This window comes from Talpa occidentalis, unplaced genomic scaffold (assembly GCF_014898055.3).
Source record: "Talpa occidentalis isolate TD23 unplaced genomic scaffold, MPIMG_talOcc4v2.1 talOcc4.4, whole genome shotgun sequence".
Taxonomy (NCBI): Eukaryota; Metazoa; Chordata; class Mammalia; order Eulipotyphla; family Talpidae; genus Talpa; species Talpa occidentalis.
In genome coordinates this window covers 30,901,529-30,914,867 of record NW_023604295.1, presented here as the reverse complement: position 1 = coordinate 30,914,867, position 13,339 = coordinate 30,901,529, and positions in this window count along the sequence as shown.

Genomic DNA, 13,339 nt, shown 5'->3' with positions numbered 1-13,339 from the left:
AAACCCTAGTTGATTTCACCATCAGCAATATCTTAGCTACCACAAAAAACGAACTCCTCCTCATTGATCTATAGCAGGAGGTCTTATTGTCATTGTTCCAGATGTCATGGGCCTGGGGCCATGCCCTTGGCCAGCAGCAGGGGCGTTGCTGGCTTGTAGAAGAGGGTGATGTCCTGATGAGCTATTGCTGCTCAGCCATGGTGATGCTCTTGAGCTCATAGTGTCTGCCTACCAGGTCTGTGCTCAGACTGAAGTGGACTCCCAAGGCAAGGTCCTTAAGGGCACAGTGCTCCCGGTGACTGCAGAGTGTGTATGTGTGGGGTGTGAGATGGGGTGGTGTGGGGTGTATGGGGAGGGGTGCAGAAGCCACAGATGTTGCTGCTGATTTACACCTGCAAGCTCAGCTCACAGTTGGACTCCTGGTTGTTGGGTTTCAGGTCAATCTTGTGCTCCTTGCTGCCAGGTTTTTAGCCTTCAGGCTGGTTCTCAATGGTCAAAGAGCTCCTTGTACCCAGTGTACGACTCCATGTTGTCCACGGTCATGATATATGACATGGCCTGGATTGTCTATGTCAGTCCAGATAGTGTGGTCCAGTCTATCTGGTGAGCAGCCTATCTGCTCTTGGTGAGCAGTTCAGTGTACAGCTTGAGGGTCAGCACCTAGGCTTGTGGTCGCAAAGTTCTGGATCTGGTCCTCAGCCCAGAAGCACAGCTTCACTGCCTGTCACTGTGGGAGATGGTTTGTTGGTACCACTGGAGGCTTGGTGGCAGCACTGGGTCTGCACTGGCAGCAGTGGCACAGGACAGCCTCTCCTAATTGTAAATAGCACTTAAAACAAACAAACAAACAAGCAAACAAACAAACAAACAAACACTTTTCAGGTTCTATCTATAAAAATATCAACATAATGGAGTGACTTGTCTCTTCCAGGGCACTCTTGATGAACGACAAACATTGGTCTTTTCAAGGTATTACTAAACAGGCCACTGGTGATTACATGCATTGGACCAATGGATTTGAGTGGTTTTTTTTTAATTAATTAATTAATTTATTTATACAAGCACTGGGTACAATCAGAAGCGCGGGAGGGTGAGAGAATTCACCAGAGCCAGAGCAGGGAGCAGAGCAGGCAGAAGGACCGAAGTACACTGCTGAGGGGAGCAGCGGGCGGCAGGAGAGGTCTGCGCGCCATGTGGGACCCCCCTCTGGTGGCCAGGGACAGCCAGGGACCAAACCAGCACTGCAGAGGCAGCGGGCAGCCTTGCAACCCAGCGCTCAACCGCTGCGCCACTGGGGAGGCCCTGGATTTGAGTGTTTTGAGGGTAAATTTAGGGCCTTTTGTGCCTCTCAGATGAACTAATTTGTCATTTAGCGATCAGAGCCAATTATTCACTGCCACGAGTTTTGTTATTTTTGTAGTTACTTTGGGTCTTGGAGTTTTGAAAGTTGAGGGTTTTAAATATGCTATGTGACAGCTGAGGTTTTTACTGTTCCTATTCTACGTGCCAGAACATGACAGATGAAATAAAGCTCTGAGTTCTCCCCTGTTGTCTTTTTTCTCTCCCCCCCTGGAATCCTCACTATTACCTCCAGAAGTGATGCCTACTCTCTGGAACTGTAACAATTCTCTTTGTTTTCCAGGCATGAGAGTTGGAGAAAAAAAAAACAACTACCTCCATAGTTCAGTTGAAATAGGTTGGGATTATTGAAATGAGACCTCATTCAAAAACCTAAGGGAGGGGGAAGAAGGGAGAAAAACAGAAAATGATGCCTTTGACACCCAGTGCAGCCTGCTGTTGGCTAGGCCCAGTTACTATGCTGGAAGGTGGCTTGTGGAATTAGGCAACACCACCCCCTAGTGGGCATTGCTGTGTTGTGCACCAACCTGCTCAACTCTTTTAAGACTAACTACCCAGGTACCTTGCGATAGCGTGTTCCCCTAGTGTGAAGTAGGAGCCCAAGGCATCCAGGATGCACATGGAGCAGGAGAAAGAGACACTGTGAGATTCAGATGTGTACACACCAGCCTTCTTGAAGAGAGCTTGAGTTTCCTCAATGGAACCGGATGGAGAGAGCCACTACGGTTCTGAGACAGAGATGCCAAGAGGAAGAAATACAGGTCAAGCGGCTCTGCCTGAATGTCAGGAACTTGAATGCAGACGGAGCAGGGATTGTTGGAGCAGTGTGGCAAACTGGAACCACCTTAAACTTTGTGTCAACAATACTAGTTTAGTTGTAGACAATATTTTGAGAATCAGGAATGTGCTTTCTTTCTTTGTCTTTCTACTTGACATCATGGTTGGTTTGAAGAGTGCACCTGCCTGAGAGGAGATTTGATTTGTAAAATAGAAAGGAAGTAAAAGGAAAGAAACAGGCAGTTTTCAAATTTTTTTTAAAAAAAGATTTATTTATTTATATAAGCACTGGGTACAGTCAGAAGCGTGGGAGGGTGAGAGAATTCACCAGAGGCAGAGTGGGAAACAGCACAGGCAGACTGACGATACACTGCTGAGGGGAGCAGTGGGCGGCAGGAGAGGTCTGCGCGCCATGTGGGACCCTCGCCCAGCGGCCGGGGATCGAACCAGCGCTGCAGAGGCTGCGGGCAGCTTTGCAACCCAGCACTCAACTGCTGCGCCACCGGGGAGGCCCCTCTTTGGATTTTTTTGAAGCAAATCCTCGGCATCATTTTATCTATAAATAGTCCAGCATTTTTATCTCTACAAGAAAAGAATTATTAAAAGAAAGCTACAGGGGCCTCCCCGGTGGCGCAGCGGTTGAGCGTTGGGTTGCGAAGCTGCCCGCGCCCGAGGCACCTGTTCGATCCCCGGCTGCTCCCCGGCCACTGGAGGAGGGTCCCACATGGCGCGCAGACCTCCCCTGCCGCCCGCTGCTCCCCTCAGCAGTGTACTTTGGTTCTTCTGCCTGCTCTGCTCCCCGCTCTGGCTCTGGTGAATTCTCCCACCCTCCCGCGTTTCTGACTGTACCCAGTGCTTGTATAAATAAACAAACAAATAAATAAAAATAAATAAAGCATGCCTCTATTTAAAAAAAAAAAAAAAGAAAGCTACAGGCCAATCTCCCTAATGAACACGGATGCAAAAATCCTCAATAAAATTTTAGCTATCAGAATCCAACAATGTATCCATAAGATAATTCACCACCACCAAGTAGGATTCATTCCAGGGACACAAGGATGGTTCAACATCTGAAAATCAATCAATGTTATCCAACACATCAACAAAAAGAAATAGAAAAACCATATGATAATATCAATAGATGCTGAGAAAGCTTTTGACAAAGTGCAACACCCATTCATGATAAAAGCCCTTGAAATTCTTGGGATACAAGGAACATACCTCAACATCATAAGGGCCATATATGACAAGTCAACAGCCAGTATCATTCTCAATGGTGAAAAGCTGAAAGCAATTCCATTAAGATCTGGAACAAGACAAGGATGTCCACTCTCACCACTGCTCTTCAATATAATACTGGAAGTCCTAGCCAGAGCAATAAGACAAGAGAAAGACATACAAGGAATCCAAACAGGAAAAGAACAAGTCAAACTATCACTATTTGCAGATGCTATGATAATATACATAGAGAACCCCAAAAACTCCACAGAAAAACTAATTCAACTCATCAATCAGTTCAGTAAAGTGGCAGGATACAAAATCAACATGCAAAAATCAGTAGCCTTCCTATACACAAACAATAAATCTGAAGAAGAAGAAATCAAAAAACCATCCCTTTTATTATCGAAACAAAAAAAATCAAATACTTGGGAATAAATCTAACAAAAGAGGTAAAGGACCTATACAAAGAAAACTATAAAACACTGTTAAAAGAAATAGAAGAAGACACAAAGAAATGGAAAGACATCCCCTGCTCATGGATTGGAAGAATAAACATTATTAAAATGGCCATCCTACCAAAAGCAATATACAGATTCAATGCTATTCCAATCAAAATTTCAATGTCATTCTTCAAAGAAATAGAACAATTATTGATGAAATTCATATGGAATCACCAAAAACCCCGAATAGCCAAAGCTCTCCTGAAAATAGAAGGGAAAGGAGGCATCACATTCTCAGACTTCAAACTGTACTACAAAGCCATAATCATCAAAATTGCATTGTATTGGAACAAGAACAGACACACAGACCAATGGAATTGAATAGAAAATCCAGAAATAGGGCCTCCCCGGTGGCGCAGTGGTTGAGCGCTGGGTTGCCAAGCTGCTTGCAGCCTCTGCAGCGCTGGTTCGATCCCCGGCTGCTCCCCGGCCACCGGAGGAGGGTCCCACATGGCGCGCAGACCTCTCCTGCTGCCCGCTGCTCCCCTCAGCAGTGTACTTCGGTCCTTCTGCCTGCTCTGCTCCCCGCTCTGGCTCTGGTGAATTCTCTCACCCTCCCACGCTTCTGACTGTACCCAGTGCTTGTATAAATAAATAAATAAATACATAAATCTTAAAAAAAAAAAAAAGAGTAAAGCACTATTAAAAAAAGAAAAGAAAAGAAAAGAAAATCCAGAAATAAACCCACAGATTTATGGTCAACTAATCTTTGACAAAGGAGCAAAGAATATGCATTGGAACAAAGAAAGTTTGTTCAATAAATGGTGCTGGGAAAACTGGGTTGCTACATGCAAAAGAATTAAGCTTGACTACTACCTCACAAAAACCACCTCAAAATGGATTAAAGAACTAGACATAAGACCTGAAACCATGAAATACAAAGAAGGAAATATAGGCGAAACACTATATGATATGCACATCAAAGACATCTTTTTTTTTTTTTTAATCAAAGACATCTTTACAGACACATCACCCAAAGCAGTGATAGTGAAGGTAAAGATCAACAGTGGGACTACATCAAATTAAAGAGCTTCTGCACAGCAAAAGAGAAAATAACAAAAACAAAGAGAAACCCCACCAACTGGGAGAACATTTTTTTTTTTTTTAAAGATTTATTTATTTATTTATCCAAGCACTGGGTACAGTCAGAAGCGTGGGAGGGTGAGAGAATTCATCAGAGCCAGAGCAGGGAGCAGAGCAGGCAGAAGGACCGAAGTACACTGCTGAGGGGAGCAGCAGGCGGCAGGAGAGGTCTGCGCGCCTCTCTTGTGGGACCCTCCTCTGGTGGCCGGGGAGCAGCCGGGGATCGAACCCGCGCTGAAGAGACTGCGGGCAGCTTCGCAACCCAGCGCTCAACCACTGCGCCACCAGGGAGGCCCTGGGAGAACATTTTTGCACACAACCCTAATGATAAAGGACTGATCACAAAAATCTACAAGAGCTGATGAAACTCAACAAAAACAAAGAAAATAATCCAGTCAAAAAATGGGCAGAAGAGCTAAAAAGAAACTTCTCTGAAGAGGAAATGCAAATGGCCAACAGGCATATGAAAAAATGTTCAACATCACTTGTAATCAGGGAAATGCAAATCAAAACTACCATGAGATACCATCTTACACCAGTGAGAATGGCACATATTAAAAAAACTAGCAACAACAAATGTTGGCGAGGGTGTGGAGAAAAAGGAACTCTCCTGCACTGTTGGTGGGAGTGCAAACTGGTCCAACCACTATGGAGAGCTGTGTGGAGATTTCTTGACCTACTAAACATAGAGCTTCCATATGATCCAGCAATTCCACTTCTAGGTATTTACCCAAAGGACACAGAAACATCAATTCCAAAGAGCACCTGCACCCCTATGTTTATAGCAGCACTATTTATAATAGCTAAGCTTTGGAAACAACCCAAATGCCCAAAAATAGATGACTGGATCAAGAAGATGTGGGACATATACACAATGGAATATTACTCAGCATTCAAAAAAGATAAACACATGCAATTTGCAGCAACATGGATGGCGCTGGAAGGGATCATGCTCAGCGAAATAAGCCAGAAAGAAAAAGAAAAATACCGGATGGTCTCACTCATAGCAGGAATCTAGAAAACTTAAATAAGGGACCAGGAAAAAGAATAACTATAAGAAAGTAAAAATCCAAATCAACAAAAAACTATGAACCAGAGACACTCTATGGGGGGTGGGGGTCAGGGAAAGGAGGGATTGGGGTCAAAATAAGGGGGTTGCAATTGTATGGGGAATATAAAAATAAAATTTAAATTAAAGAAAAAGGACATATATGAAATTATAGCCCAATAAAGAAGGTAGAACAAGAAAAAAAAGAAAAGAATTATTTAACAAAAAATAAGCACACTGTCAATAATCTACTGAAAATTAATAATGACTTTTGATATCTTTGTTTTTTTTTTGAGAGAAGTTTCTATCTTTTTTAAAGATTTATTTATTTATTTATACAAGTATTGGGGTACAGGCCCGATGTGCGGGAGGGTGAGAGAATTCACCAGAGACAGAGTGGGGAGCAGAACAGGCAGACAGACGAAATACACTGCTGAGGGGAGCAGCGGGCGCGACAGGAGAGGTCTGCTGCGCCATGTGGGACCCTCACCGGGAGGCGGCTATCGAACCTGTGCTGCAGAGGCTGCGGACAGCTTCACAGCACGGCACTCAACCACCTGCACCACCAGGGAAGGCCCGACTTTTGATATCTTTAAACATCCATTCAGTGTCCAAATTTCCCCAATGATCTCATAAGTGCTTTCTCTTTTAACAGTTTATTATTTTAGGTGGGCTCAAAAAAAGTTCATATATTGCAATTGGCTGACATGGCTTTTGTGTTTCTGTTTTTAAAAATAGTGATTTTGAAATTATTTTAGATTACCAAGCAGTTGCGAAATACAACAATTTCCTAATACTCTTTTCCTAATGTTAGCAGTTTACATAACCATAGTATAATGATGAAAGCTGGGAAATTAACACTGGTACAATAATATTAAGAAAGCTGCAGACTTACTATAATTTCTAATTTTTTTCTGTTCCAGGATTCAGTCAAAATCCACCAAAGTGGGGGCCTCCCTCGTGGCACAGAGGGTTAAGATGCAACCTATGAAGCTATCCGCAGCCTCTGCAGTTCGATCCTCAGCCGGGGAGCAACCCACATGGCGCAGCAGACCTCTCCTGAGTCGCCTGCTGCTCCCCTCAGCAGTGTATTTCCGTCTATCTGCCTGTTCTGTTCTCCACTCTGAATCCTCTCACTCCCTACACCTCTAGCCTGTACCCCCATTGTTGTTTGCATAAATAAATCTTTAAAAAAAAAATCCACCAATGTACTGCACTCACATCTCCTTAATCTCCTCCAATCTGTGACAATTCTTTAATCTTTCCTTGTTTTTATGACTTTGACACTCCTGGTAAGTACTGATAAGTTATTTAATAGACTTTCTCAATTTAGTTTTATTCTACAGCTTTATTGAAATGTAATTTAAATACCATCTAGTTCACTCATTTATTTTTTTTTAAAGATTTATTTACTTATGCATACAAGAACTGGGGTACAGGCCAGAGGTGTGGGGAGTGGGAGGATCCACCAGAGACAGAGTGGGGAACAGAACAGGCAGACTGACTGAAATACACCGCTGAGGGGAGCAATAGGTGAGACAGGAGAGGTCTGCTGAACCATGTGGTTTGCTCCCTGGCCGGGGATTGAACTTGCACTGCACTGCTGTGGATTGCTTCATAGGTTGCGTCTTAAACCCTTGTGCCACCAGGGAGGCCCCTCACTCATTTATTTATTATTTATTGTTTTTTTAAGCATTTATTCATTTATACAAGAACTGGAGTACAGGCCAGATGTGTGGGAAGTGAGAGGATTCACCAGAGACAGCATGGGGAACAGAACAGGCAGACTGATTGAAATACACTGCTGAGGGGAGCAGTGGGTGGAACAGGAGAGGTCTGCCGTGCCATATGGGTATCTCCCTGGCCAGCTGGGAATCAAACCTGTGCTACAGAGGCTGCGGGCAGCTTCACAGCGCTGCGCTCAACCTGTTGTGCTACCGGGGAGGCCCTATTTCACTCATTTAAAACGTACAATTCAGGGCCTCCCTGGTAGCGCAGCGGTTGAGCGCTGGGTTGGGAAGCTGCCTGCAGCCTCTGCAGTGCTGGTTTGCTCCCTGCTGCTCCCCGGCCACCGGAGGAGGGCCCCACATGGCGCGGAGACCTCTCCTGCTGCCTGCTGCTCCCCTCAGCAGTGTACTTCGGTCCTTCTACCTGCTCTGTTCCCGGCTCTGGCTCTGGTGAATTCTCTCACCCTCCCACGCTTCTGACTGTACCCAGTGCTTGTATAAATAAATAAATAAATAAATAAATAAATAAATAAATAAATAAACAAACAAATAAATAAATAAAAATACATCTTTTAAAAAAAAAGTACAATTCACTGCTTTAATTTTATTTTCAGAGATGTTCAGCTATCACCATTCTCTTGTTTTAATATATTTTCATTATCCCAAAAGAAACCTTGTACTCATTAGCAGTCACTCCTGTTTCTCCCAGCCCAGCACTATCTCCTTTTTCACCAGTTCTAGACACTAATCTACTTTATAGCTCAATAAATGTGCCTATTCTGGACATTTCGTATAAATGATATGACACAGTGTGGCCTTTTGAGTCATACTTATCATACTTATCAGAATTCATCCATGTTGTGCATGTATTAACACCATTCTTTTTAATGGCCAAATAATATTCCATCATATGGATACACTACATTTTGTTCACCCATCATCAGTGGATGGATATTTGGGTTGTTTTCATTTCTTGGCTATTGTGAACAAATCTCCTATGAACAAAAACCATTATGCCTATATGTTTGCATTTATTTTGGGCATGTATCTTAGAGTAGAATTATTGGCTCCTAAGATAACTCTGTGTTTATCAATTTAAGGAACTGTCAAACCATTTTCCAAAGAGGCTACACCACTTTACATACCCATCAGCAAAGTATGAAGGTTCCGATATCTCCATGTTTTCACCATGTTATTATCTTTTTGATGGTAGCCATTTGGCGAATTGGAATGGCATCTCATTGTGGTTTTGGTACTGAATTGCCAGTCTCAGCTGCCTATCACCAATAAGAACAGATTTTTGAGAAGGAAAGTAGTGTCATTTATTGACAAATGAGGAGTGTAGCCAACTAGACTCTGAAAGACTACCATTCTGCTCACTAGCAGAGTGTAGAGGTCTTTAACTAGAGTTACAAGGACATGAAAGAGGGGAGTGGGTTAGGGTCAGCACACCCATTCTTTTAACATAAATGTCTGGTTGACATCAGCTTGTTTTTGTCACAGTCTAGTCAGTCAACAATTCTGATGTCTTTGCAAGCTTATATCCTTAACTTTGTTTTCAAGTTTCTTTGTAGAAGGGCCTTTGTCCTCAGAATGCTAGGTAAAAGCAAGATGTTAGTTAAACATATAAATTAAGGTTTTTTAAATATAGAGGGGAAATAGATTGTCTCTCTCCAAGCCAAGGAGGGATAAGGATTTTATTGCTGTATCAGTTTTGAATGCATTCTACTATTGACTCAGATGTTGACATCTTTTCATGTGCTTTTGGCCACTTATATATCCTCTTTGGTGTAATGCTGACTCAGATTCTTTTAAAAAGTTGTTATCAGATCTCCCTGGTGGCGCAAGGGGTTAAGCACCACACTATGAAGCAATCCACAGCCTATGCAGCACGAGTTCGATTCCTGGGCTGCCAGGGAGCAATCCAAATGGCGCAGCAGACCTCTCCTGCTGCCCGCTGCTCCCCTCAGCAGTGCACTTTGGTCAATCTGCCTGTTCTGTTCCCCACTCCGTCTCTGGTGAATCCTCTCACCCCCCACATCTCTGGCCTGTACCCCAGCTCTTGTAAGCATAAATAAATATACCTTTAAAAAAAGGTGAAAAAAAAGTGGTTATCTATTGTAAGTTGCAAGAGTTCTTTTTTAAATATTTATTTATTTATTTATTTATTTATTTATTTATTTATTTAGGTAAGAACTGGGGTACAGGCCAGAGGTGCGGGTTGTGAGAGGAGTCACCAGAGACAGAATGGGGAACAGAACAGGCCTATCCTGTTCCGTGAGGAGATATCTCAGGCCTTCCATAGTTAAGAGGGTTTCCTCTCATTCTAAAGGATATCATAGGGGCTTCCCTGGTGGCCTAGGGGTTGAGTCTCAGCACAATCAGAGTTCTCTCCCGCTGCTCCCCTCAGCGGTGCATTTCAGAAAATCTGCCTGTTCTGCTCCCTACTCTGTGTCTGGTGAATCCTCTCACCCCACCCAGCCCCCACACCTCTGACCTACACCCCAATTCCTCTATGCCAAAATTAACAAAACAAAACAAATGAAACCTCACAGTGTGACTTATATGGATACCAAGAGGACATAAAAATAAGTGCAGGCAAAGAAAATTGGGAATTTACTGATGTGACATCAACTCAAGAAGAATGACTGTACCTCATTCTTTTTTTTTTTGTATTTTTTCTTTTTTAGAACATTTTTTTTTAATTAAAGATTTATTTATTTATGCATACAAGAGCTGGGGTGTAGGCCAGAGGTTCAGGTAGTGAGAGGATTCACCAGAGAGAGTGGGGAGCAGAACAGGCAGATCTGAAACACACTGCTGAGGGGAGCAGCAGGTGAGGCAGGAGAGGTCTGCTGCGCCATGTGGCTTGCTCCCTGGCTGGCTGGGGATCGAATTTGTGCTTTGGTCATAGTGGCGATAGCTTGATAGTGCTGTCTTTAACCCCTGCACCATCAGGGAGGACCAAATGCCTCATTCTTTGAAAAAAATTATTTATATATTTTTTACATTGTTGTTCATTTTTGAATATTGTTTGATTTCTCTTCTCAGGTTTAATCCCCATAAAATTACCACCACCAAGACACCGGTGAGCCATCACCATACTCTCTTGTGCTCTTCCCGCCTCTGTTTTGCTCCCTCTCGCTCCTCCTCCCCTGCTAAATGTCTCTGATTTATTGTTTTCCTGATAGTTTTGTCTTTTTTTTGCCCTGATCCCTTGTATGGTTTTCCTATGTTCCTCCATGAGTGAAACCATACAATATTTTTCTTTTTCCTTCTCACTTATTTCACTGAGCATAATTCCTTCTAGCTCCATCCATGTTGCTGCAAATGGCATGAGTGTATCTTTTTTTTTTTTAACGGGTTTATTTTTTATTTTTTAAAGATTTCTTTATTTATTTATACAAGCACCGGGTACAGTCAGAAGCACGGGAGGGTGAGAGGATTCACCAGAGCCAGAGCGGGGAGCAGAGCAGGCAGAAGGACCGAAGTACACTGCTGAGGGGAGCAGCGGGCGGCAGGAGAGGTCTGCGTGTCATGTGGGACACTTGCCGGTGGCCGGGGATTGAACCGACGCTGCAGAGGCTGCGGGCAGCTTCGCAGCCCAGCGCTCAACCGCTGCACCACCAGGGGAGGCCCATGAGTATATCTTTTTTGATTGCTGAATAGTATTCTATTGTGTATATATACCACATATTCTTGATCTGGTCATCTGTTTTGGGTTATCATTTAGCTAATGTCAATCAACATAGGAGTGCAGGTTTCCTTTCAGATTAGTATTTTTGTAGAACACCTCATTCTAAAACCTATATGATACAGCTAAAACTCTACCAGAGTAAATAGAGAAAGGGCTATCAAAGTAGAAAGATTGAGAATACTTTGGAAATTCATCTTTTAGAATAAAGTGGAACAGAACAAACTAGGAGTGAATCTGTTATAGGACAGGGAGAGGGGCAGCCCAAACCCCGCAAACCTGCCTATTCTACATGGGTTCTGCCATCCGCCGCATCAACACAAAACATAGGAGACTTTAATGGGAAGGAACTTTAATAAAACTAGGAAACAATACAGGTAAGGCAAAGAGTCTAGTTTCTAAATGAAGCACCCAAAGTTACCCGTCCCCTCGTGGGTAAAAGTCCATCCATATGGGATCGGCCCAGAACAAGGCCCCAAAGTCTACCACAAGTCTAAAACATCTTCCAGTGGGGACCCACAGAAAAGGGTCACAAACAACCAGACAAGCCCGGAAGGAAAAGAGCAAAATCAACATCAAGATAAAAGCTGCCATTGTCACCTCCCCACGGGTCTCACCCACATCTGTGTCACCCAGTCCACGACCAAAAGACAAGCGCAGTTTCTTCACGTGTCTCTAGGCTCCATGCGCCTCCTCCAGGTCTCCTGGCTCCATCCTGCTTCCTTCCTTCCTCAGTCTCTTCTGCTTCTCCTCTTCCTGCTCAGCTCCACCCTCCCTTGGGTGGGGCAGGGAACCTCCCCCTTTCCTGGGGACCACCCTGTTGCAAAGTAAGATGAAATTAGTACAATAATGAAAAATGAATGAAAGGATCTACAAGTAAAAAATAGGCAATAACAATGCCTAAAAAACAAAAAATTCTCAGGCAGGAAAGTTTTTGCTGCACCTCCCCCTGCAGTGACCTTTAGGGTTAACATTCCCTAGGTCTGGCTGGGCAACCAGCGCGCAGGGGAAGAACAGTAAAACCCTACATACCTGCTGCACCTACCCCCGCAGTGACCTTTAGGAATGGCTTTCGCCATGGTCCCTAGGTCCGGCTGGGCAACCAGCGCGCAGGGGAAGAACAGCATAACACCCTGAAGCAGAGGAAGCACAGCGGAAGTTCCCTGAAAAGACAGAAGCTTATCAAAAGATAACGACCACCAGGAACCACTACAAGAATGCTAAAAATCTTATCCCGTCTTTCTAGAACTACAAACTTTAATCCCTTATTTATCTTTCTAAACTTCCTTCTTTCTTCTACAAAAGTCATTGCTTGTTATGTAGATCACCTCCCTGATGGTGATAGACTGAGCCCATGAGCAAGCTGATTTCATTGATATTCATTGTCCCTGTGCCTTTGGAAAACATATATATTGGTCACAAACTCAAAGAAAATTACACTCAGATTTTCACTCTTAAAGTGTGTCTGTTTGTCATTTCTTTCACCGACGCCTTGACCACCCTGCACGCTTCTCTCAACCCTGAGGTGGCCTCATCGTCTACTGCTGTGCTGGTCCAAGGCAAGTTTTTGCATTGGATCGTCCTTTATGACATTAAGGCTCTATCATAGGCTGATCATAGGCTCTATCATAGGCTGAGGGATACACAGGTAATATTTTGGAACTAGGCATCTTCCATAGCTAAGTTTCTATCCCACAACATGACAGAGAACCAGAAAACATAAAAGGGATCTAGAACCACACAAGAGGACTGAGGGAAGCCAACAGAATGCAGGAACAAGAGGAAAATGTCTGGAGTTGGGTTGAGACTGGTCAGTGGGTCAAATTTACGAAGGATGGAATGCAGTAGGGAATTTGGGAATCTTTGGGACCATGACATTAGTACTCAACAAGGGAAAAGGCTTGGCTGGCTCTGGGAGGTCAGAAACAGT